The following is a 27,349-nucleotide window of genomic DNA, read 5'->3' on the forward strand; positions in this document are numbered from 1 at the left end:
GGGGACAACTATGCTCCTAATCTGGGAGACAACTATGCTCCTAATCTGGGGGACATCTATGCTGCCTAATCTGGTGGACATCTATGCTGCCTAATCTGGGGGACAATTATGCTCCTAATCTGGGGGACATCTATGCTGCCTAATCTGGGGGACAATTATGCTCCTAATCTGGGGGACATCTATGCTGCCTAATCTGGGGGACATCTATGCTCCTAATCTGCGGGACATCTATGCTGCATAATCTGGGGGACATCTATGCTCCTAATCTGGGGGACAACTATGCTCCTAATATGGGGAACCTGATGCTTCTGGCCTTGGGCATGTAATTTTTTGAAGTTTAGCAGTAGCTAAATACATTCTTAATGCAAATGTAAACATTGATCTTTAAATGTAAGGGGTTATGAAACGCTCTTTGGTACTGCGAATGACTGCTACAGACTGATTCTGTGTCTTTCACAAACTACTTGCCTCTCTGGTGCCTCTGGCCTTGGGCTTTACATTTTTGGATGTTTAGCAGTAGCTAAATACATGCTTAACCCCTTAAGGACACATGACGTTCTCATACGTCTCCATTTCCGAGTCCTTAAGGACACATGACGTATGAGAACGTCATGTGTTTTACCGGCCCCCCGCAACCATCTGGAGCGGAGCCGGTCCCCGATGCCTGCAGAAATCGTTCAGCAGGCATCGGGGCATATCGCCCAGGGGGGTCATTATGGACAATTCAGTCCAGCGATCTGCGGCGGATTCCGGGTCAATCGGGTCTCCAGTGACCCGGTGACCCGGAATTATTGGCTGATCGGGGCCGTCAGAGACGGCCCCGATCAGCCAGAGCCAGCAGGGGTGAGGTGGCACTGGTGCCACCTCACAATCGCCCTGATTCGTCGGCCGGATTACCGGCCGACCAATCAGGGCGCCTGCTGCGGGTGTCACTCCCGCAACCCGCTCCGCCCCTCTTCCGGAGGACGTGAGCGGGTGCGGGAAGACGACCCCGGGTGCTGGGGACCCCGATCCCCGGCGCCCCTGTTGGGATCGGGGCCCCAGGAGCAGCGGCGGCGGCGGAGACGACGAGGGACTGACCTGTGCTGCTGGATCGTTGGAGGTGAGTGACAGCCTCCTGCCGTTGCTTAGCAACAGCTCCCAGCATGCAAAAAGGGCATGCTGGGAGCTGTAGTTATGCAACAGCAGGAGGCAGACCACCACAACTCCCAGCATGCCCTTATGGGCATGCTGGGACTTGTAGTTTTGCAACAGCTGGAGGCACATTCTTTCTATGGAAAAGTGTACCTTCAGCTGTTGTGTAACTACAACTCCCAGCTTGCACAATCAGCTAAAGTGCATGCTGGGAGTTGTAGTGGTGCATCTGGTGGTTGCATAACTACAACTCCCAGCATGCCCGTTGGCTGTCGGTGACTGCTGAGAGTTGTAGTTTTGCAACAGCTGAAGGCACACTGAGTTAAGTAGCAAACCAGTGTGTCTCCAGCTGTTGCATAACTACAATCCCCAGCATCCCCAGCCAATGTAGTATGCCTCCAGCTGTTGCATAACTACAACACCCAGCATGCCCTTCCGCTGTCCGTACATGCTGGGGGTTGTAGCTTTTGCAACAGCTGAAGGCACACTGGTTGCAAAACACTGAGTTTGTTACCAAACTCGGTGTTTCACAACCAGTGTGCCTCCAGCTGTTGCAAAACTACAACTCCCAACATGCACTGATAGACCGTACATGCAGGGAGTTGTAGTTTTGCAACAGCTGGATGTCCCCCCCCCCCCCCCCCCCCAATGTGAATGTACAGGGTACACTCACATGGGCGGAGGATTACAGTAAGTATCCGGCTGCAAGTTTGAGGTGCGGCAAAATTCCTGCCGCAGCTCAAACTGCCAGCGAGAAACTACTGTGAACCCCCGCCCGTGCGACTGTACCCTAAAAACACTACACTACACTAACACACAATAAAATAAAAAGTAAAAAACACTACATATCCACATACCCCTACACAGCCCCCCTCCCCTCCCCAATAAAAATGAAAAACGCCTGGTACGCCACTGTTTCCAAAATGGAGCCTCCAGCGGTTGCAAAACTACAACTCCCAGCATGCACTGATAGACCGTACATGCTGGGAGTTGTAGTTTTGCAGCAGCTGGATTTCCCCCCCCCCCCCCAATGTGAATGTACAGGGTACACTCACATGGGCGGAGGATTACAGTAAGTATCTGGCTGCAAATTTGAGCTGCCGCAAACTTTCTGCTGCAGCTCAAATTGCCAGCGAGAAACTACTGTGAACCCCCCGCCCGTGCGACTGTACCCTAAAAACACTACACTAACACACAATAAAATAAAAAGTAAAAAAACACTACATATACACATACCCCTATACAACCCCCCTCCCCAATAAAAATGAAAAACGTCTGGTACGCCACTGTTTCCAAAACGGAGCCTCCAGCTGTTGCAAAACAACTACTCCCAGTATTGCCAGATAGCCGTTGACTGTCCAGGCATGCTGGGAGTTTTACAACAGCTGGAGGCACCCTGTTTGGGAATCACTGGCGTAGAATACCCCTATGTCCACCCCTATGCAAGTCCCTAATTTAGGCCTCAAATGCGCATGGCGCTCTCACTTTGGAGCCCTGTCGTATTTCAAGGCAACAGTTTAGGGCCACATATGGGGTATCGCCGTACTCGGGAGAAATTGGGCTTCAAATTTTGGGGGGTATTTTCTGCTATTACCCTTTTAAAAAATGTAAAATTTTTGGGAAAACAAGCATTTTAGGTAAAAAAAATATATATTTTTTTACATATGCAAAAGTTGTGAAACACCTGTAATGTATTAAGGTTCAAATTACCCCTTGTTACGTTCCCCGAGGGGTCTAGTTTCCAAAATGGTATGCCATGTGTTTTTTTTTTTGCTGTTCTGGCACCATAGGGGCTTCCTAAATGCGGCATGCCCCCAGAGCAAAATTTGCTTTCAAAAAGCCAAATGTTACTCCTTCTCTTCTGAGACCTGTAGTGCGCCAGCAGAGCACTTTTCACCCCCATATGGGGTGTTTTCTGAATCGGGAGAAATTGGGCTTCAAATTTTGGGGGGTATTTTCCGCTATTACCCTTTTTAAAAATGTAAACATTTTGGGAAACCAAGCATTTTAGGTAAAAAAAAAATCTTTTTTTTTACATATGCAAAAGTCGTGAAACACCTGTAGGGCATTAAGGTTCACGTTATCCCTTGTTACGTTCCCCGAGGGGTCTAGTTTCCAAAATGGTATGCCATGTGTTTTTTTTTGCTGTTCTGGCACCATAGGGGCTTCCTAAATGCGGCATGCCCCCAGAGCAAAATTTGCTTTCAAAAAGCCAAATGTGACTCCTTCTCTTCTGAGACCTGTAGTGCACCAGCAGAGCACTTTTCACCCCCATGCGAGGTGTTTTCTGTATCGGGAGAAATTGGGCTTCAAATTTTGGGGGGTATTTTCTGCTATTACCCTTTTAAAAAATGTAAAATTTTTGGGAAACCAAGCATTTTAGGTAAAAAAATATATATTTTTTTTACATATGCAAAAGTCGTGAATCACCTGTAGGGTATTAAGGTTCACTTTACCCCTTGTTACGTTCCCCGAGGGGTCTAGTTTCCAAAATGGTATGCCATGTGTTTTTTTTTGCTGTTCTGGCACCATAGGGGCTTCCTAAATGCGGCATGCCCCCAGAGCAAAATTTGCTTTCAAAAAGCCAAATGTGACTCCTCCTCTTCTGAGACCTGTAGTGCACCAGCAGAGCACTTTTCACCCCCATGCGAGGTGTTTTCTGTATCGGGAGAAATTGGGCTTCAAATTTTGGGGGGTATTTTCTGCTATTACCCTTTTAAAAAATGTAAAATTTTTGGGAAACCAAGCATTTTAGGTAAAAAAAATATATATTTTTTTTACATATGCAAAAGTCGTGAATCACCTGTAGGGTATTAAGGTTCACTTTACCCCTTGTTACGTTCCCTGAGGGGTCTAGTTTCCAAAATGGTATGCCATGTGTTTTTTTTTGCTGTCCTGGCACCGTAGGGGCTTCCTAAATGCGGCATGCCCCCCAAAAACCATTTGTCACTCCTTCCCTTCTGAGCCCTCTACTGCGCCCGCCGAACAATTAACATAGACATATGAGGTATGTGCTTACTCGAGAGAAATTGGGTTTCAAATACAAGTAAAAATTTTCTCCTTTTTACCCCTTGCAAAAATTCAAAAATTGGGTCTACAAGAACATGCGAGTGTAAAAAATGAAGATTTTGAATTTTCTCCTTCACTTTGCTGCTATTCCTGTGAAACACCTAAAGGGTTAATACACTTACTGAATGTTTTTTGAATACTTTAGGGGGTTTAGTTTTTATAATGGGGTCTTTTATGGGGTATTTCTAATATGAAGACCCTTCAAATCCACTTCAAAACTGAACTGGTCCCTGAAAAATAGTGAGTTTGAAAATTTTGTGAAAAATTTCAAAATTGCTACTGAACTTTGAAGCCCTCTGGTGTCTTCCAAAAGTAAAAACTCATAAATTTTATGATGCAAACATAAAGTAGACATATTGTATATGTGAACCCCCAAAAAAATATATTTTGAATATCCATTTTCCTTACAAGCAGAGAGCTTCAAAGTTAGAAAAATGCAAAATTTTCATTTTTTTCATCAAATTTTGGGATTTTTCACCAAGAAAGGATGCAAGTTACCATAAAATTTTACCACTAAGTTAAAGTAGAATATGTCACGAAAAAACAATCTCGGAATCAGAATGATAACTAAAAGCATTCCAGAGTTATTAATGTTTAAAGTGACAGTGGTCAGAATTGCAAAAAACGCTCCGGTCCTTAAGGTATAAAATGGCCTGGTCCTTAAGGGGTTAATGCAAATTTCAACAATGATCGTTAAATACTCGGCGCTCTGCCAGGGCCTTCTCCTACCTCGCCTGGGCCGATCCGAGGACCTCTCTAACCAATCCAATCGGTTGTAGCAACAGGCGGTGTGTACAAAGGGCAGGGACTTAATCAACGCGAGCTTATGACCCTCACTCACTGGTAATTCCTCGTTTTATGGGTAAATAATTGCAATTCCAAATCCCTATCACGAACTGGTTTCAGCGTGTAACACGCAGCTATCCTTGAAAGATAGAGACACGCTACTCCGTTCAGTGGAGCGCTAGTGTGGCCCCGGACATCTGAGGGCATAACACACCTGTTATTGCTCGATCTCGCAATTGACCAGGCAAGGTAAGGGGTTATTAAAGCCTCTTAGGTACTGCTGAGGCCTACTCCTGACTGTTCCTGGTGCAATGTATGGGGTAATTAAACACTCTTGGGTAGTGTTATTGTTAAATTTACTGATAATTTTATCAGTAATAAAATTGAAATTTGCAGAATGCTAACCGTTACACAACGGAACGCTTGTTGCGTGTGATTTTTTAATGAAAAAAAAAAACCTGGAGAGGGATTAACTCTGATTAATCATTTTTGGCGAAAAAAATCCTTTGGTGATCTGATCTTTTGGAGACAGATGCGCTTACACACATATGTAATAATTTTTTTAAAATAATTTCAAACATTGTGTGGTTTATTATTTTTGAGAAGAAAGTCTTTGGGTGGTCCACCGTCCTGCATTATAGAGTCTTCTGAAATGTTGGATATGCGCTTGTTCTTACACAAAGGTATAATTATTTTTTTTTTATTTATACAATTTTGTTGATTTTAGGGCGGATTGTGAAACCCTGTGTGTACTGGTGCATCAGCCAACTCCAGGCTGTGCCCTTCAGGCAATATATGGGTTCCTGATGCCGCAGAGGTGGGGCCTGGGTCTGGGAATTTAAAATTTTTGGATAGCGGGTGCTACCTATGAGAAATCTTTGACAAACATTTCTCATTTTGTGTTGTTATTTGGGGGGGGGATTGTGAAGCCCTGGTGTGTAGTGTACTCGTGCATCAGCCAACTCCACGCTGTCCCATTCAACCACTATATGGTGTCCTCATGCTGCCAACACCTCCACTCTGTGCCATTCAGCCACTATATGGTGTCCTCATGCTGCCAACACCTCCACGCTGTGCCATTCAGTTGATGGTTGACAACATTTATTTGCATTCCCTTAAAGGGGTAGTCCAGTGGTGAAAAACTTATCCCCTATCCTAAGGATAGGGGATAAGTTTGAGATCGCGGGGGGTCCGACCGCTGGGGCCCCCTGCGATCTCTCTGTACGGGCAGAGCCGGAGATTGCCGAAGGCAGTGCTTCGGCTCTGCCATAGAGTTGTATTGAGGGGGCGTGTCGGCCACCACTTCGTGCAGAGGTCGACACGCCCCCTTCCCGCGGGCTGTCGGGGCCCCGTACTGGAGATCACAGGGGGCCCCAGCGGTCGGACCCCCCGCGATCTGCAACTTATCTAAGGATAGGGGATAAGTTGTTCTCCACTGGGTCGCCACTGGACTACTCCTTTAACGCTGTTACTAAGACCTGGGGTAATGGTTTTCTGCTGTGAAATCTGCATGGTCTTGGTAATGTTTATGGATGGGGACCATTGAGCCATGGCGGAGTTCATAGTGAAGGCCGTTGCGCTCTTCTTCAGGCTGATATTTTCCCGGGCGTCCATAAATTTTGGCGGTTTTACTGCAAAACCCACCTGCTGCTTTTTAGAATTCAACATCTCTCGGGCATCTTGCACTTTACCCCTTATTCTGAAACGTGCATCTTTGGCGACCATTTTCTCGCTGACATCCTTCATGCCTAGCTTCAGACGGGCATCTGTCACGCCAATCTTCTGACGGGCATCAAACGTTCTCTAGAAACTTTTTTGCAGGGATGCACGTTTCAGAATAAAGGGTAAGGTGCAAGATGCCATTGCAAGCCAGCTTGTCCTGGTATGGTATAGTAAGTTTTATCTTCCGAGGATGTCCTACATTTGGGGAAACAGGGTAATAAATTTGAAATTTCCAGAAGGATAACCATTATACAACGGAACGCTTGTTGCGTGTGATTTATTACGTAAAATTTTACAAAAAAAAATACAAAGAGGGATTAATTCTGCTTCTTCATCCTTTTTGGTGAAAATTATGATTTTTGGTGGTCCACCGTCCTTAATTTTGGGGCCTCATCAACTCGTTCATTTGAGATTGTTTTTATCACCAAAAATTTTAAAATCTTTGTAAAAAAATTATCATTATGTTGTTCTTGGGGGGGAGTTGTGAAGCCTTGGTGTGTACTCTTGAATCAGCCAACTCCAGGCTGTGTCCTTCATGCAATATATGGGTTACTGATGTCGCAGAGGTAGGGACTGGGTTTGTGAATTTCAAAATTTGGGATAGCGGGTGCAACCTATGATAAATCTTTGTGAAACATTTCTCAAGGTGTTGTTTTTTTTTTTTTTGGGGGGGGGGGGGGGGGGATTGTGAAGCCCTGGTGTGTACTGGTGCATCAGCCAACTCCAGGCTGTGTCCTTGAGCCAATATATGGGTTACTGATGCCGCTGTGGTGGGGCCTGGGTCTGTGAATTTCAATTTTTTGGGATAGCGGGTGCTACCTATGAGAAATCTTTGTCAAAAAATTCTCATATTGTGTTGTTTTTTTTTGGGGGGGGGGGGGGGGATTGTGAAGCCCTGGTGTGTAGTGTACTAGTGCATCAGCCAACTCCAAGCTGTGCCATTCAGCCACTAAATGGTATCCTCTTGCTGCTAATATGTCCACGCTGTGTCATTCAGCCACTATATGGTGTCCTCATGCTGCCAACACCTCCACGCTGTGCCATTCAGCCACTATATGTTGTCCTCATGCTGACAACACCTCCACGCTGTGTCATTCTGCCACTATATGGTGTCCTCATGCTGCCAACACCTCCTCACTGTGCCATTCAGCCACTATATGGTGTCCTCATGCTTCAGCCTCATCCAAGCTGTGTCATTCAGCCACTATATGGTGTCCTCATGCTGCCAACACCTCCACACTGTGCCATTCAGCCACTATATGGTGTCCTCATGCTGCCAACACCTCCACGCTGTGTCATTCTGCCACTATATGGTGTCCTCATGCTGCCAACACCTCCATTTTATGTAATTCAGCCACTATATGGTGTCCTCATGCTTCAGCCTCATCCAAGCTGTGTCATTCAGCCCCTATATGGTGTCCTCATGCTGCCAACACCTCCATTCTGTGTCATTCAGCCACTATATGGTGCCCTCATGCTTCAGCCTCATCCAAGCTGTGTCATTCAGCCACTATATGGTGTCCTCATGCTGCCAACACCTCCACACTGTGCCATTCAGCCACTATATGGTGTCCTCATGCTTCATCCAAGCTGTGTCATTGAGCCACTATATGGTGTACTCATGCTTCAGCCTCATCCAAGCTGTGTCATTCAGCCACTATATGGTGTCCTCATGCTGCCAACACCTCCATTCTGTTTCATTGAGCCACTATATGGTGTCCTCATGCTTCAGCCTCATCCAAGCTGTGTCATTCAACCACTATATGGTGTCCTCCTGCTGCTAACACCTCCACACTGTGCCATTCAGCCACTATATGGTGTCCTCATGCTGCCAACACCTCCATTCTGTGTCATGGAGCCACTATATGGTGTCCTCATGCTTCAGCCTCATCCAAGCTGTGTCATTCAGCCACTATATGGTGTCCTCATGCTGCCAACACCTCCACACTGTGTCATTCAGCCACTATATGGTGTCCTCATGCTGCCAACACCTCAATGCTGTGCCATTCAGCCACTAAATGGTTTCCTCATGCTGCCAACACCTCCACGCTGTCATTCAGTCACTATATGGTCTCCTGACACTGATGCGACCACCAGGCTCTGTCATTGTGTCGCTGTGCGGCAGTGATTCTAAGAGCGATGCCGGTAATCTGCATGTTATTCTGAATAACAGTATTATTTCACTAACCCAGCACACTCCATATGTGTTTTAGAACACAGCAAAGTGTTCTATACCCCTATAGAGGCTGTATGTAGGCTAGAAATAGCCTTTTTTAATATAGATTCGCCGAAAAAAAATTCGTATCGAAACAAACTTTTCCGGAAAATTCGGATCGAAACAAACTTTTCCAGAAAATTCGGCCGAATCGAATTTTTGAAAAGTTCGCTCATCTCTAACCACAACCTTTTCTCAAAAAAGTAGTATTAACATGCAAAGTGCAGGGATGAGACCTCTGGACTAGAGATGAGCGAATCGAAGCTGACGAACCCGAATTTGTTACGAATTTCATGAAAAATTTGATTTGCAACAAATGCGAATATCTCTGTGATTCTATTGCGCAAATCGCTTAATTAAACTCCATTTAGTGCGGTCCGGGCTCCACGGCATCTAAAATGGCGGATCCACATGTCAGTACATGGGGCAAGGAATGCTGGGAAGGCAGGAAGGCAAGGCGGGAAGGGAGGTAGGCGGGATGACCCTGAATCACATGCAGGAGGCAGCCTATCAGCAGCCAGTCACCCCTGTGATGTCAAAGCCCTATATAACTAATTGGCAGCCATATTGCGGCTCGTCACTTCATTCACTACACTGCAGAGAGATAGGACTGACAGCCTGTGTGTGTTACACAGAAAAGCTTATTTCAGCAGCGTTTCCCCTCCTAGTCACATCAGCGTTCTGGTGGCCAGACAGCAGTGCTTTTTTGTTCACTGAAAAGGATTATTACTGCAGCCACTAACCTCCCAGTCACTTTCTTCAGAATTGTATTACAGAGAGGGGCAGATAGCTGTGTGTTGCCTCATACATTTCACCATGCTGCCTCAATTTCATAAACATTAGCAAAGGAGGCAGGAATAATTTTTTTGCGCAATTCTATGTGTTTGTTCCACAACAAATCTGCTGGTTATACTAGTCTGTAGACAGTATAACACCCAGCAGTCCATTCCTAATAGTTTTTGACAGAGTGCAATTTTGGGTTTAGTACACAGCTTTTGTGTGCTGCAGCACTGTTGTGTACTGCTGGTGTTGTGCAAAAAAAAATATGTTTTTTTAAGCGTACTGTAGCGCAGTTTTCTGCCCTCATAAGTGATAGGAAACAGAGTGTGGTTATAAATGGTACTTATTCTGATTGGGTGACCATTACTAGTGGGGACCACAGGGCTCAGTTTTGGGTCCTGTTCTATTTAATATATTCAATAATAACCTTGTACAGGGGTTGAATAGTAATCTAGCAATTTTTGCAGACGATCCTAAACTCTGTAAAGTGGTAAACACTGGTACAAACAAAAAAACGGAGCCTTTATACATAAAAATACAAACAATATTTTATTTAATAAACAAGAAAATACAAGAAATACAGGACTCCAACCCAAGGGGGATGGAAAACAGCAAGGGTGACCCCTCAGGTCACACAAAAGAGCTAGGGCAAGAGAAAAACTACATATAGTATAATAAAGTGTGCAAAAACGGCACTTCAATAAAGCAGTGTCCAAAAGAAGGACTACAAAGAACAGCAAGTCATAATACAATGAGAAAACATACTTATACAAAAAAAAGCTCCAACGGGACCTGAGGGGTCACCACCCCAACGCTGCGTTTCGGAACCGAAGCCTTTCCCCTTGAGATGGCGTTACACAAAAAATTACCAAAGTCCAAAATTGTGCATTTTTGGTCACTTCATATACCATAAGAAATGTATAAATAGCGATCAAAAAGTCCCAACAACAATGGTACTGATAAAAACTACAGATCACGGCACCGAAACTTAGCCCAATTTTAAACATACTAATATTGGTGTATATAGTTAGGATTTTTTAAAGTAGTAAAATAAAATAAAATCTACATAAATTGGTTATCCTTGTAACCAAATGGACCTGCATAATAAAGATAAGGGGGGGGGAGATTTATCAAAACCTGTCTAGAGGAAAAGTTGCTGAGTTCCCCATAGCAACCAATCAGATCACATCACTTCTTTCATTTTTCATAGGCCTTTTCGGAAATGAAAGAAGCAATCTGATTGGTTGCTATGGGCAACTCAGCAACTTTTCCTCTAGACAGATTTTGTTAAATCTCCTCCAAGGTGTACATTTTACAGAAAAATGCACTGCATAGAAATGGAAGCCCCCAAAATTTATAAAATGGCTTTTTTTTTTATTTCGCCCCACAAATATTTTTTTTTTGTTTCGCAACAGATTTTATTATAAAATAAGTGATGTTATTACAAAGCACAATTGGTCATGCAAAAAGCAAGCCCTCATATAGGTCTGTAAGTGCAATATTAAATGCATTAGAATTTTTAGAAGGGGAGGAAGAAAAAACAAAAGTTAAAAAACTAAAAATCGCCTGGTTCTTAAGGTCAAAATGGGCTTCGTCCTTAAGAGGGTTAATCATGAAGCTAACAAGCAAGTAAAAATTGGGGCGTTTTTAGACTTAAAGGGGTTCTCCGCTCCTAGACATCTTGTCCCCTATCCTCTATCCAAAGGATATCTGTTGGCAGAGGTCCCGCCACTGCGACCCTCTGATCACCGTGCAGCACTCGGCGTTCGTTTAGAATTCTGGGTGCGGGTGGCAGGGGTCATGATGTCAAGGCCACTCCTCCTCGGGACATCACGCCACACCCCCTATATGGAAGTCTATGGGAGGGAGATGGTGGCCGTCACACTGCCTTCCATGGACTTGCATTGAGGGGACATGGCTTAACGTCACTAGGGGCGTGGTCGTGACGTCATGATCATGGCCGTCCGCTCCAAGTATTCGGAACAAAATGTTCTGAGCGCTAGAGCAGGGGAATACCCCATTAATGCCTAATGTAGCACAAGCTGAAAATATGGCTCTGGGCACTGCAGCTAATCATTGCATGCCGCGTCCCAAATCCCAGATCATACAGGCTAAGCATTGCCCCCATCAGTGAATGTAGCAGGGCCCAAGGACACAGCCAATTTTAATTTTTCTTTTTTGTTTTTCCTCCTCGCCTACTAAAATCCATAACTCCAACCACAGACCCATGTGAGGGCTTGTTTTTTGCATGACCAATTGTACTTTGTAATGACTCATTTTACCATAAAATGTATGGTGAACCCCAAAAAATGTTTGTGTGAGGAAATTTAAACAAGAACTGCAGTTTTGCTAATTTTGGAGGGTCTCGTTTAACCCCTTCATGACCCAGCCCATTTTCACCTTCAGGACCTGGGCATTTTTTGAACATCTGACCACTGTTACTTTAAACATTAATAACTCTGGAATGCATTTACTTATCATTCTGATTCCGAGATTGTTTTTTCGTGACATATTCTACTTTATGTTATTAGTAAAATTTCACTGATATTTGCATCCTTTCTTGGTAAAAAATCAAAAAATTTCATGAAAATTTAGCATTTTTCTAACTTTGAAACTCTCTGCTTGTAAGGAAAATGGATATTCCAAATAAATTACATATTGATTCACATATACAATATGTCTACTTTATGTTTGCATCAAAAAATTGACAAGTTTTTACTTTTGGAAAACACCAGAGGGCTTCAAAGTTCAGCAGCAATTTTCCAATTTTTCTCAAGATTTTCAAAATCGTAATTTTTCAGGGACCAGTTCAGGTTGGAAGTGGATTTTAAGGGTCTTCATATTATAAATACCCCATAAATGACCCCATTATAAAAACTGCACCCCTCAAAGTATTCAAAATGACATTCAGTCAGTGTTTTAACCCTTTAGGTGTTTCACAGGAATAGCAGCAAAGTGAAGGAGAAAATTCTAAATCTTAATTTTTTACACTCGCATGTTCTTGTAGACCCAATTTTTTTATTTTTACAAGGGGTAAAAGGAGAGAAATCACCCTAAAATTTGTACCCCAATTTCTCTCGAGTAAGTAAACACCTCATATGTGTATGTAAAGTGTTCGGCGGGCGCAGTAGAGGGCTCAGAAGGGAAGGAGCGACAATGGGATTTTGGAGAGTGAGTTTTTCTGAAAGGGTTTTTGGGGGGCATGTCCCATTTAGGAAGCCCCTATGGTGCCAGAACAGTGGAACCCCCCCCCCCCACATGTGACCCCATTTTGGAAACTACACCCCTCACAGAATTTAATAAGGTGGTGCAGTGAGCATTTACACCCCACTGGCGTTTGACAGATATTTAAAACAGTGGACTGTGCAAATGAAAAATTTTATTTTTCATTTTCACAGACCACTGTTCCAAAAATCTGTCATACACCAGTGAGGTGTAAATGCTCACTGCACCCCTTATCAAATTCCATGAGGGGTGTAGTTTCCAAAATGGGGTCACATGTGGATATTTATTGTTTTGCGTTTATGCCAGAACTGCTGTAACAATCAGCCACCCCTGTGCAAATCACCTCAAATGTACATGGTGCACTCTCCCTTCTGGGCCTTGTTGTGCGCCCCCAGAGCACTTTGCGCCCACATATGGGGAATCTCCGTACTCGGGAGAAATTGCATTACAAATTTTTAGGGTCTTTTTTCCCTTTTACCTCTTGGGAAAATGAAAAGTATGCGGCAACACCAGCATGTCAGTGTAAAAAAAAAAATTTTTATACACTAACATGCTGCTGTAGACCCCAACTTCACCTTTTCATAGGGGTTAAAGAAGAAAAAGCCCCCCAAAATTTGTAACACAATTTCTCCCGAGTACGGCGATACCCCATATGTGTCCCAAAACTGTTGCCCTGAAATACGACAGGGCTCCAAAGTGAGAGAGCGCCATGCACATTTGAGGCCTGAATTAGGGATTTGCATAGGGGTGGACACAGGGGTATTCTACGCCAGTGATTCCCAAACAGGGTGCCTCCAGCTGTTGCAAAACTCCCAGCATGCCTGGACAGTCAATGGCTGTCTGGCAATACTGGGAGTAGTTGTTTTGCAACAGCTGGAGGCTCTGTTTTTGAAACAGTAGCGTACCAGACGTTTTTCATTTTTATTGGGGAGGGGAGGGGGGCTGTGTAGGGGTATGTGTATATGTAGTGTTTTTTTATTTTTATTTTAGGTTAGTGTAAGTGTAGTGTAGTGTAGTGTTTTTAGGGTATAGTCACACGGGCAGAGGTTCACAGCAAGTTTGCCACTGGGAGCTTGAGCTGCAGCGCAAAATTTGCGCCATCTCAAACTTGCAGCACTCACTGTAAACCTCCGCCCATGTGAGTGTACATTCACGTTGGGGGGAGGGGGGCAAACATCCAGCTGTTGCAAAACTACAACTCCGAGCATGCCCTTTGGCTGCCCGTGCATGCTGGGAGTTGTAGTTTTGCAACAGCTGGAGGCACACTGGTTGCGAAACACGGAGTTAGATAACAAACTGGTGTTTCGCAACCAGTGTGCCTTCAGCTGTTGCAAAAAACTACAGATCTCAGCAGAAGGGCATGCTGGGACTTTTAGTTATGCAACAGCTAGAGGCATACTGCTACAACTCCCAGCACGCCCATTGGTTGTCCGTGCATGCAGGGGTTTTTAGTTATCTAAAAGCTGAAGGCACACTGGTTGCAAAACAGTTGAAAGTTTATTATTTAACTTAGTATTTCCAAACTAGTGGGCCTCCAGTTGTTGCAAAACTACAACTCCCAGCAGGCATGCTGGAAGTTGTAGTTCGGCAATATCTGAAGGATCAGATGTTGCCGAACAACAACTTCCAGCATGCTTCGGCAGTCTGGTATGCTGGAAGTTGTAGTTTTGCAACATCTGGAGGTCCACAGTTTGGAGACCACTGTATAATGGTCTCCAATCTGTGCTCTTCCAGATGTTACAGAACTACAACTCCCAGCATGCCTGGACAGACTGAGCATGCTGAGATTTGTAGTTTTGCAACATCTGGAAGAGCACAGATTGGAGACCATTATACAGTGGTCTCCAAACTGTGGACCTCCAGATGTTGCAAAACTACAACTCCCAGCATGCACAGAAAGCCAAAGGCTGTCTTGGCATGCTGGGAGTTGCAGTTGTGAAACTCCCAGAGGCAGCGGTGAGATCGCTTTACGGCGATCTCACTGCTGCCAATGAAGATGCCGCCCTGCTGCCGGAAACTCCCCGCCGGGACGCACCACCGCCGGGACCGCCTGGAGGACGCTGCTCGCGCCGGGACCGCTCGGGACACCGCATGGCCGGGTAAGTGACGCCGGGCGACGGGTCAGGGACACTTAGCAGAGCGGTGTGTGTCCCGATCCCCGTGATCCGGACTCACACACTGCGCTGCTAAGTATTCTCATAGCGAAACGCTGCTATCAGCTAGTCAGATTTGACCAGCTGATAGCAGCGATCGCTGGAGGGGGGGGGGGATGAAACCCCCCGTGGTCGCATGGTAAGATGGCTGATTATCAGTGATAGCCACCATCTTACCGGGCGCTGCGGGATGCCGCGAGTAGCGGCAAAAATGTTCATGACGTACCTGTATGTCATAGGTCGGGAACACCTTGCCACTCATGACGTACAGGTATGTCATAGGTCGGGAAGGGGTTAAACACGGAACACTTTACGGTAAAAATGAGGTGTTTGCTTTATTCTGTGGGTAAATATGAATAAAATGATCCCCCATGGTTACATAATTTTCCTTAATTGTACTACTTTTTTTTTTTTTTTTTAATACAAAATAAGTAGTTTAACCCCTTAAGGACCAGAGCATTTTTTGCACATCTGACCACGGTCACTTTAAGCATTAATAACTCTGGGATGCTTTTACTTCTGAATTTGATTCCAAGATAGCTTTTCATGACATATTCTACTTTAACATAGTGTTACATTTTCATTGATACTTGCATAATTTCTTAGTGAAAAATTCCTACATTTCATGAAAAATGTTAAAATTTGAAGCTCTCTGCTTGTAAGAAAAATAAATGATATATTGATTCACATTTACAATATGTCTACTTTATGTTTGTATCATAAAGTTGACAAGTTTTTACTTTTGGAAGACATCAGAGGGCTTCAAAGTTCAGCAGCAATTTTCCAATTTTTCACAAAATTGAAATTCAAAAATTCTAAATAGGAATTTTTCAGGGACCAGTTCAGTTTCGAAGTGGATTTGAAGGGCCTTTATATTAAAATTCCCCATAAATGACCCCATTATAAAAACTGCACCGCTCAAAGTATACAAAAGGACATTGAAAAAGTTTGTTAACCTTTCAGGTGTTTCACAGGAATAGCAGCAAAGTGAAGGAGAAAATAAAAAATCTCATTTTTTTACACTAGCATGTTCTTGTAGGCCCAATTTTAGAATTTTTACAAGGGGTAATTGGAAAAAACAAAATGTGTAACCCAATTTCTCTTGAGAAAGCAAATACCTCATATGTGGATGTAAAGTGCTCTGTGGGTGCAGTATAGGGCTCAGAAGGGAAGGAGCGACAATGGGATTTTGGAGAGTGAATTTTGCTGAAATGGTTTTTGGGGGGCATGTCGCATTTAGGAAGAAAGCCCCTATGGTACCATAATATAAAAAAAAAAAAAAAACACATGGCATACTATTTTGGAAACTACTCCCCTCGTGGCACGTAACAAGGGGTACAGTAAGCCTCAACACTCCACAGGTGTTTGAAGACTTTTCGCTAAAGTCAGATGTATAAATGTAAAAAAATTCCACTAAAATGCTGTTTTTCCTCCCAAATTTGCCACTTTTACAAGAGGTAATAGAAGAAATGGGGTTACAAATTTTGGGAGGCTTTTTCTCCTATTACCCCTTGTGAAAATGAATAATTTGGGGTAACACCAGAATTTTAGTGAAAAAAAAACAAATTTTTCATTTTCATGTCCAACTTAAGCGGAAATTTGTCAAACACCTGTGGGATGCAAATGCTCACAATACCCCTTGTTAGGTTCCTTGAGGGGTGTTGTTTACCAAATATTTACCATGTGGGGCTTTTTTTTGCTGTTCTGGCACCATAGGGGCTTCCTAAATGCAACATGCCCCCCCAAACTATTTCAGAAAAATTTGCTTTCAAAAAGCCAAATGTGGCTCCTTCTCCTCTGAGCATTGTAGTGCATCCCCAGAGCACGTTATGTGCACACATGGAGTATTTCCATACACAGAAGAAATGGGCTTACAAATTTTTTTTTGGGGGGGGGGAATTTTCTCCTGAGTATGGAAATACTCCATGTGTGTATGTAAAGTGCTCTGGGGGTGCACTACAATGCTCAGAAGAGAAGGAGCCACATTTGGCTTTTTGAAAGCAAATTTTGCTTAAATAGTTGGGGGGGCATGTTGCATTTAGGAAGCCCCTATGGTACCAGAACAGAAAAAAAGCCCCACATGGCACAATATTTGGTAAACAACACCCCTCAAGGCACCTAACAAGGCATATAGTGAGCCTTTACACCCCACAGGTATTTGACAAATTTCTGCTTAAGTTGGACGTGAATATGAAAAATTTGATTTTTTTCATTAAAATGCTGGTGTTACCCCAAATTTTTCATTTTCACAAGGGGTAATAGGAGAAAAGCCTCCCAATATTTTTAACACCATTTCTTGGAAATACCCCATATGTGGATGTAAAGTGCTCTGCGGGTGAACTACTATGCTTACAAAGCTCAGAAGAGAAGGAGCGCCATTGGGCTTTTGGAGAGAGAATTTGTTTGGAACGGAAGTCGGGGACCATGTGCGTTTACAAAGTCCCCATGCTACCAGAACAATGGACCCTCCTGCATGTGACCCTATTTCGGAAACTACACCCCTAATGGAATGTAATAAGGTGTGCAGCGAGCATTTACACCCCCACTGGCTTTTGACAGGTCTTTGGAACAGGGGGCTGTGCAAATGTAAAATTACATTTTTCATTTTCATGGACCTCTGTTCCAAAAATCTGTCAGACACATGTGGGGCATAAATGCTCACTTTACCCCTTATTACATTACATGAGGGGTGTAGTTCCCAAAATGGGGTCACATGTGGTGGGGGGGGGTTTCACTGTTCTGGCACCATGGGGGCTTTGTAAACGCACATGGCCTTCAATTCCAGACACATTCTCGCTCCAAAAGCCCAATGGGGTTCCTTCTCTTCTGAGCCCTGTAGTGCGCCCGCAGAGCATGTTACCTCCACACATGGGGTATTTATATACTCAGAAGAAATGGTGTTACAAATTATGTGGGGCTTTTTTCCTATTAACCCTTGTGGAAATGAAAAATTTGGGGTAACAACATCATTTTAGTGAAAAATAAAAAACTTTCATTTTCACTTCCAAATTCTTCAAACACCTGTGTAACCCCTTGTTACTTTCCGTGAGGGATGTAGTTTGTAAAATGGGGTCACATGTGGGTGTTTATTTTGTGTTTATGTCAGAACTGCTCTAATGATCAGCCACCCCTGTGCAAATCACCTCAAATGTACATGGCGCTCTCACTCCTGAGCCTTGTTGTGCGCCCGCAGAGCTTTTCACGTCTATATATAAGGTATTTCCATACTCAGAAGAAAATTGCGTCATAAATTTTGTGGGTCTTTTTTTCCTTTTACTCTTGTGAAAATGAAAAGTATGGGGCAACACCATCATGGTGTAAAAAATGCTATTTTTTTTTACAATTACATGCTGGAGTAGACCCCAAATTTACCTTTTCATAAGGGGTAAAAGGAGAAAAAGCCCCCCAAAATTTGTAAGGCAATTAGTTGCCTTGAAATACGACAGGGCTTCGAAGTGAGAGAGCACCATGAGCATTTGAGGCCTAAATTAGAGATTTGCATCGGTATGGACCCGGATGCAAGAATTATATTTGCCTCCGATACCAAAATTACTCTACGGCAGTGTTTCCCAAACAGGGTGCCTCCAGCTGTTTCAAAACTCCCAGCATGCTTGGACAGTCAATGGTTGTCCGGCAATACTGGGAGTCGTTGTTTTGCATCAGCTGGAGGCCCTGTTCTGGAAACACTGCCTTACCAGGCCTTTTTTTTTTTTTTTTATTGGAGGGGGGGGGGAGGTAACTGTGTAGGGGTGTGTGTATATGTAGTGGTCTACTCTTTATTTCGTTTTAGTGTAGAGTAGTGTAGGGTTTTTAGTGTACATTCCCACAGGGGATTCACAGCGAGTTTCCCGCTGGGGGTTTGAGCTGCAGCAGAAAATTTGCTGCATCTCAAACTTACAGCGAGAAACTCGCTGTAAACCCCCGCCTATGTGAATGTACCCTACACAAATCTCAAAATGTTGCAAAACTACAACTCCGAGCAAGCCCTTTGGCTGTCCATGCATGTTGGGGGTTACATAGTTACATAGTTAGTATGGTTGAAAAAAGACATACGTCCATCAAGTCCAACCAGGGAATTGAAGGGAAGGGTGTAAGGGGATAAGGGGAAGGGATGTAGTTTTATAATTCTGCATAAGCATTAATGTTATTTTGTTCCAGGAATGTATCTAACCCTGTTTTAAAGCTGTTAATTGTTCCTGCTGTGACCAGTTCCTGAGGTAGACCGTTCCATAAATTCACAGTCCTCACGGTAAAGAAGGCGTGTCGCCCCTTTAGACTAAACCTTTTCTTCTCCAGACGGAGGGAGTGCCCCCTCGTCCTTTGGGGGGGTTTAACCTGGAACAGTTTTTCTCCATATTTTTTGTATGGGCCATTTATATACTTATATACGTTTATCATATCCCCCGTTAAACGTCTCTTCTCAAGACTAAACAATTGTAACTCCTTTAATCGCTCCTCATAGCTAAGATGTTCCATGCCCCATATTAGTTTAGTCGCGCGTCTCTGCACCCTTTCCAACTCCGCAGTGTCCCTTTTATGAACAGGCGACCAAAACTGAACAGCATATTCCAGGTGAGGCCGTACCAATGCTTTATAAAGGGGGAGTATTATGTCCCTGCCCCTCGAGTCCATGCCTCTTTTGATACATGACAATATCCTGCTGGCTTTGGAAGCAGCAGCCTGACATTGCCTGCTATTCTGTAGTCTGTGATCTACAAGTACACCCAGATCCTTCTCTACCAGTGACTCTGACAGTTTAATCCCCCCTAAGACATACGACGCATGCAGGTTATTAGTACCCAGATGCATAACTTTACATTTATCCACATTGAACCTCATTTGCCAAGTGGATGCCCAGACACTTAGTCTATCCAAGTCATCTTGTAACTTATGCACATCCTCTATAGACTGTACCGTGCTACAAAGCTTGGTGTCATCTGCAAAGATAGAAACAGAGCTGTTAATACCATCCTCTATATCATTGATAAATAAATTAAACAACAGCGGGCCCAGTACTGAACCTTGGGGTACACCACTAATAACCGGGGACCAATCAGAGTACGAATCATTGACCACCACTCTCTGGGTACGATCCATGAGCCAGTGTTCAATCCAGTTACAAAGTTTCCAAGCCCAAGGACCTTAACTTACCTGTCAGACATCTGTGAGGGACAGTATCAAACGCTTTGGCAAAATCCAGAAACACTATATCCACAGCCATTCCTCTGTCAAGGCTTCTACTCACCTCTTCATAAAAGCAAATTAGATTGGTTTGACAACTTCTATCCTTAGTAAACCCATGCTGGCTATCACTTATAATACTATTATCCCCTATGTATTCCTGTATGTAATCCCTTATAAGTCCTTCAAACAATTTACCCACAATGCACGTTAGACTTACCGGTCTATAATTGCCTGGCGAAGACCTAGAGCCCTTCTTGAAGATTGGCACCACATTAGCCTTGCGCCAGTCCCTTGGCACAATACCAGACACCAGAGAATCTCTAAATATCATGAACAAGGGTACAGATATTACTGAACTTACCTCTCTAAGAACTCTTGGGTGCAATCCATCCGGCCCTGGAGATTTGCTTACATTTATATCACTTAACTTACCTTGTACCATCTCTACATTAAGCCAGTTCAGTACATTACATGATGTGTTACCAGCACTGACCTGGCCAATGTCAGCTCCTTCTTCCATAGTGTATACAGAACTAAAGAACCCATTCAGTAGCTCCGCCTTCTCTTGATCGCCCGTGACAACCTCCCCATTATCATTATTAAGGGGTCCTACATGCTCTGTCCTTGGTTTTTTTGTATTTATATATCTAAAAAAATATTTAGGATTAGTTTTGCTTTCTTTGGCCACCTGTCTCTCATTTTGAATTTTTGCTGTTTTTATTACATTTTTACAGATTTTATTAAGCTCTTTGTACTGTTTAAATGTTATAGCTGACCCATCAGATTTGAATTGTTTGAAGGCTATTTTTTTGTTGTTTATTGCTCTTTTAACATCATTTGTCAGCCATGTAGGATTTAGTTTTAATCGTTTATATTTGTTCCCCTTTGGTATATATTTAGCTGTATAGTTATTTAGAGTTGATTTAAAGATGTCCCATTTACCTTCTGTATCAGTATTTGACAACACCTCCCCCCAGTCTATGTCCTGTAGTGCAGCCCTCAGCCCAGGGAAGTTTGCCTTTTTAAAGTTATATGTTTTTGCCTTCCCCGTCTGTCTTTGTTTTCTACATTTTAAGTCAAAAGTAACTATATTGTGGTCGCTAGTAACTATATTGTGGTTGTAGTTATGCAACAGCTGGAGGCACACTGGTTGCAAAACACTGAGAGTTTGTTACTTAACTGAGTGTTTCCCAACCTGTCTGCCTCCAGCTGTTGCTAAACTAAAACTCCCAGCATTCCCAGACAGCCGAAGGGCATGTTGGGAGTTGTAGTTATGCAACAACTAGAGGAGAACAGTTTGAAGACCACTGTGTAGTGGTGTCCAAACTGTAGCCTTTCAGATGTCGCCAAACTTCAACTCCAACCATGCCCAGACTGCCCAGGCATGCTAGGAGTTGTAGTTTGGCAACATGTGAAGGGCCAGAAGTTACCTAACTGCAACTCCCAGCATGCCTGGAATGTCTGGGCCTGCTGAGAGTTGTAGTTTTGCAACACCTGGAAAGGCACAGTTTGGAGAACACTGCACAACCAAAGGCTGTCTGGGCATGCTGGGAGTTGTAGTTTTGAAACTCCTAGAAGCAGCAGTGAAGATCACTTTACAGCGATCTTCACTGCTGCCTCTGTATCGCCGCTGCCTCCACTTGCCTGCCGCCTCCTTTCTGCCGTCGGTCCCTGGTCCCCGCGTCCTTAGGTATCTGCTGCCGGTACCCCCCTCCTCGCATCAACGGCCTCCGCAACTGTTGCCGCCATCTTCCCCCACTCTGCCTGGATCTGAACTTTCATCCCCCCGCCCCTGCCCTGCGATTGGCCAGTCAGTCCTGACTGGCCAATCGCAGGGGATAGAAAGAGATGGCACCCCTGCCACCTCACTCCTATCCTTCAGGATGATCGGGGCTGTCTCTGACAGCTAAGATCATCCCTATTTTCTGGGCGATCGGGTCACCAGAGACCCGATCAGCCCGAAAGAGCCGTGATTCACAGGTCAGCAGACAAGGGGGGTCTCAGGACATCCTGGTCCGGTCCCCGCCTGGCAAGCGGTGGTGACTTGAATTCCCACTGGCGTACAGGTGCACCCTTGGCCCTTAAGTACCAGGACGTCAGGGCATACCTGTACGCCCTATGTCCTTTAGGGGTTAAAATCGCCCTATTTTGACCACCTATAACTTTTTAATTTTTCTGTATACAACCCGGTATGAGGGCTCATTTTTTGTGCCATGACCTGTGTGTTTTCTTTTAGTATATGTGACTTTTTAGTCACATTAATTGTTAAGGGAATGGAATGTGTCCGAAACACAGCAATTTTTTTTTTTTTTTTCGTTTACGCCGTTCACTATACAGGTTAATGAATGTCATATTTTGATAGTTTAGACATTTACACATGCGGCAATGCCAAATATGTTTATTAATTTATATATATATATATATATATATATATATATATATATATATTGCTCAAAAAAATAAAGGGGACACTTAAACAAGACAATGTAACTCCAAGTCAATGACACGTCTGTGAAATCGTACTGTCCACTCAGGAAGCAACACTGATTGACAGTCAATTTTACATGCTGTTGTGCAAATGGAACAGACAACATGTGGAAATTATAGGCAATTAGCAGGACACCCCAATAAAGGAGTGGTTCTGCAAGTGGTGACCCCAGACCACATCTCAGTTCCTATGCTTCCTGGCTGATGTTTTGGTCACTTTTGAATGCTGGCGGTGCTTTCACTCTAGTGGTAGCATGAGACTGAGTCTACAACCCACACAAGTGGCTCAGGTAGTACCGCTTATCCAGGATGGCACATCGATGTGAGCTGTGGCAAGAAGGTTTGCTGTGTCTTTCAGCGTAGTGTCCAGAGCATGGAGGCGCTACCAGGAGACAGGCCAGTACATCAGGAGAAGTGGAGGAGGCCATAGGAGGGCAACAACTCAGCAGCATATAATACATTATGCAAATTAGCACGGATGGTATTTTTATGTATGAAAGGTGGGAACCCTAGAAGGTATCCCATTGCATTCTGTTGTAGGACACAGGCAAACAAAGCACCCGGGGGGGGGGGGGGGGGGAGTGATTGTTGTGCAAAACTGTGCAACTGTGCAACTTATGCAGAAGTTGCAGGTCATAAATCAGTACCTAGGAAACCACACCCAGTAAGTGGCCGCTGCATTCGCCAGCACAGAAAGTCTTATATGCCAGCAGAAAACCGCCACATAAATGCAGCAGGCGCTGTACACCACAACTATGCAAATATATAGCACAACCTGCAGCCTGTTCCAACCTATTGCAAAAACATTTATTTAGGCTGGGATTAGGCTGCGGGTACATGTTAGGTTGGAATCAATAGGGTAATATGAAACGCCAGACACTAATCTGTTTTCTTCATCCTTTTATGGTGTTTTTAGGCTTTCAAATATGTGGGATGCCGAGAGCATGTTTTTTTTTTTTTATTATTATTATTTTTTGGCGTTTTACATCCCAATTTTTCAATAGAAATCCTGGAGTCACATGATGAGAAAATCACATGACTTGTAATGAGAAAAGCTGGGGGGAAAAGCCAAAGGGGGGAAAAAAAAAGCCTATTATAACTGTGTAGAGGAAAAATTGGCTAGTTACCCATAGCAACCAATCAGATCGTTCTTTCACTTTTTAGAGGCCTTTTTAAAAATGAAAGAAGCGATCTGATTGGTTACTATGGGCAACTAGTCCACTTTTCCTCTTGACAGGTTTTGATAAATCTCCCAGTGTTTTTGGCAAAAATAGCATCTTGGGAGAAAAGAAACGAGGAGGCAGTTTTTTTGTGTGTTTTTTTTTCTTTTGGCCAAAGAAATCTCAAACTAAAATTGCGTCTTTTCCCAGGCTTAGGCTGGGATTAAACACACAGTTTATGTGTGGTGTTTTTCAAAGCTCACATTGCTTTATTTCTGCCCCCCCCCTTCAAACAGACGTCTTTCCAGCTGTTGTAAAGCTACAACTCCCAGCCTTCGGCTGGCAGGGCATGCTGGGAGTTGTAGTTTTGCCACAGGTGGACAGCCACAAGGGATAACTGATGCAGTATGTCAATCTAGGGCCATGGTGTCTGATCTTGAACTGGCAGCAGGAGCCACGACCACTTTAAATCAATGGCTGCCGGGACGTCTGACGAGTGACATCCTACGCTGCAGACCCCAACGTCAGGGACGTCACTCGTCAGACACCAAGGCTGTTGGGGCCACAAAATGATATTACAAATACTAAGCGTCTGGTTAGGAGAAACAAATATAACGCACCCATAGGGAGTAGCGTCATTTTAATAAAACATTTTTTTTAAATCCCTTAGATAACCGTCATGCAGAATATGTTAAAAAGCTTTATTTAGATTTCAGCCAATCAGAGAGCAGCACTGCTCAAATAGAACTCCCAGGAGGTAACAGCGTGTCACACATGTGATGTCATAACCATTGTCCACCAGAGAGCAGCACTGAGCAGATATAACACTGCTCCTGCTCATTCTCCATCAGTGAGGGGCCGGTGCTGGACACTGTAGGGACGCGGGAATGTGAAGTCAAAAACATGACTGTGACTGGTAAGTATCACATTGTTGTGTCCAAAAGGTTTTAGTGCAGTTCCATGTGCATTTCTATAATAAACATGTAAATAATCTCTCTTTTGTTTTCCTATCTTAGATGCATTATTTCCAGCATGTGGAGTAGCATTTCCGGACTTAAAGCAAGAAGTTGGATGATGGCCTAGATTTCCGGACTTAAAGCAAGAAGTTGGATGATGGCCTAGATTTCCGGACCTACAGCAAGAAGTTGGATGAAGGCACAGCCCCTCGAATCACGAACATACACAGACACATTGGCCCAAATTCTAGAGGTAACCTCCTTTAGTATGCCCAGAGGAAGGGCAATACAGTAGCCATGGATTCCCTACAGGTTTCCTCCCCTCTGGAGGTTTTTCCTGTCCTGAGTTAGTTACTGTACGCTCTTTGTGAGTGATGGAAGGTTACATAAAATCCCTACACAAACATTTTAATAAATAAAGTTTCCCTTTTTAAACTGTTCTTTGACTTGTTTGACTTGTTTATTTTATTTCTGCGTGTGAAAATAGTGTTAGTGAAATGTGGATGACATGAGTCAAAGCTGATCTCCTGTGCGATCTGCACAATGCGGTGTGGAGAGAGGCAGCTGGTGTTGGGTGATACAGTTGCCTAGGCAACCATAGGACACCCAGCAAGTTCTGTGCACAAGCCTTTTTCTGATGAATAGAGATGTCGCGAGTCAGCAGACACATTACAGCCAATCAGCAACAGTCCCTCCCTTCCAGACCCTCCTACCTCTTACACGGACGCCATTTTACCCTCATTCAGCATGCTGCAGGCTTAGGAAGTGGAGGGACAGAGAAGCTGCTCCTGCTGTATAGGAAAAGCGATAGCTATGTTGCTGCTAGGTGGTGTATTCAGGGTCCAGTTTACTTCTAAAGCACTAGTGTAACATCTGCTTTAAGGACAGCACCCAAAAAAGCCCTTTTTAGGGCTGAAAGATATCAGTCAGTGTGTCTTGCAACAGCTGGAGGCACCCTGGTTGGGAGGAAACCGCTGGTTAAAAGGGGTACTCCAGAATCAAACTTAAGTTCCTTCAAGCAACTAACTACTACAGTATTCAAAGGGAGGAAAGATATCAGCCCGTGTGTCTTGCAACAGCTGGAGGCACCCTGGTTGGGAGGGAACCGTTGGTTAAAATGGGTACTCCAGTATAAAACTTAAGTTCCTTCAAGCAACTAACTACTACAGTATTCAAAGGTCTGAAATATATCAGTCCGTGTGTTTTGCAACAGCTGGAGGCACCCTGCTTGGGGACCACTGCATAAAAGGGGAACTCCGCTGGCAAGCTTTTTTTCTTTAAAGCAACTAACTACTACAGTATTCAAAGGGCTGAAATATATCAGTCCGTGTGTTTTGCAACAGCTGGAGGCACCCTGGTTGGGGACCACCGCTTAAAAGGGGAACTCCTCTGGCAAGCTTTTTTGCTCATTGTCACCCTAGTGCAAATCACATTAGGTGTGACAGTTGTGCAAATTTAAAAAACAATAACCTTTTTTGGCTGTTAAATAAAACCAGTCGTCACTGTCAGTTCACGTCACAGTTGCCAGTTTTTTTGCCTGCAGGGCAAATTGTGTCACCCTAGTGCAAATCACAATTGGTGTGACACTTGTGCAAATTTAACCAAAAAAAGAAAGGCAGAGGAAGGCCACCCCGCAGGGGCCGTCGTGGTGCTGGGATTCCCTTTGGCCCTAGAATGGCCAGTGTTCAGAGGCCACATACCCTGAACCCCCAAAGTTCTGAGGACTTAGTTGACTGGCTATCATAAGACACCCAGTCTACTACTAAAGCTTCCGCTCGGAACCTTGACGCACAGTCCTTCTCCTCCTCTAGCTTAGCTTCGGGCACCTCTCATGCTACCACTTGCCCGCCTGCCGCCACCACCAACACTAGCACCACAGCAGCTTTACTTGATACGTCAGAGGAGTTATTTACACATCAGTTTGAAGACATGAGTGATGCACAACCATTATGGCCAGAGGATGTAGTTAACAGGGATATGTCTCAGTCAGGCAGCATTACACACATGGACGTATGGTGTCATAATGATGTTGTACCCGCTGCTGCTTACTTTCTTGAGGTGACAGATAGCAGTGCAGGTATTGATGATGACGATGTGTCCGTGGATGCCACGTGCGTGCCCGCCAGAAGAGAAGAAGAGGGGGAAAGTTCAGATGGGGAGACAGAGAGGAGGAGGAGACGACTTGGAAGCAGGGGGAGGTCGTCGCAAGGAGCAAGTGGCATAGTCAGACAGCATGCATCGGCACCCGGGGTCAGCCAGACTGGACGCCAATCAACGCATGATGTTCCCAACACCAGAATGCCATCATCGCAGAGCTCAGCAGTGTGGTATTTTTTTTGTGTGTCTGCCTCTGACAACAGCGAGGCCATTTGCAATCTTTGCCAGAAGAAACTGAGTCGTGGGAAGTCCAACACCCACCTAGGCACAGCTGCTTTGCGAAGGCACATGATGTCACATCACAAACGCCTATGGGATCAA

General features: G+C 44.2%; 1 long non-coding RNA gene across 2 annotated transcripts in view; it reads left to right on the forward strand.

Moving 5' to 3' along the window:
* The window catches only part of LOC130325908 (uncharacterized), a 111,210-nt gene extending 85,924 nt beyond the window's left edge, over positions 1–25,286 (forward strand). For both annotated transcript variants that reach the window (XR_008870681.1, XR_008870703.1), the window contains exons 4-5: positions 24,586–24,831; positions 24,932–25,286. This is a non-coding gene — a long non-coding RNA (uncharacterized LOC130325908). The remainder of the gene's footprint in view (positions 1–24,585; positions 24,832–24,931) is intronic.
* Positions 25,287–27,349: the final 2,063 nt, after the last annotated feature.

Source organism: Hyla sarda, chromosome 1, assembly GCF_029499605.1.
Source record: "Hyla sarda isolate aHylSar1 chromosome 1, aHylSar1.hap1, whole genome shotgun sequence".
Taxonomy (NCBI): domain Eukaryota; kingdom Metazoa; phylum Chordata; class Amphibia; order Anura; family Hylidae; genus Hyla; species Hyla sarda.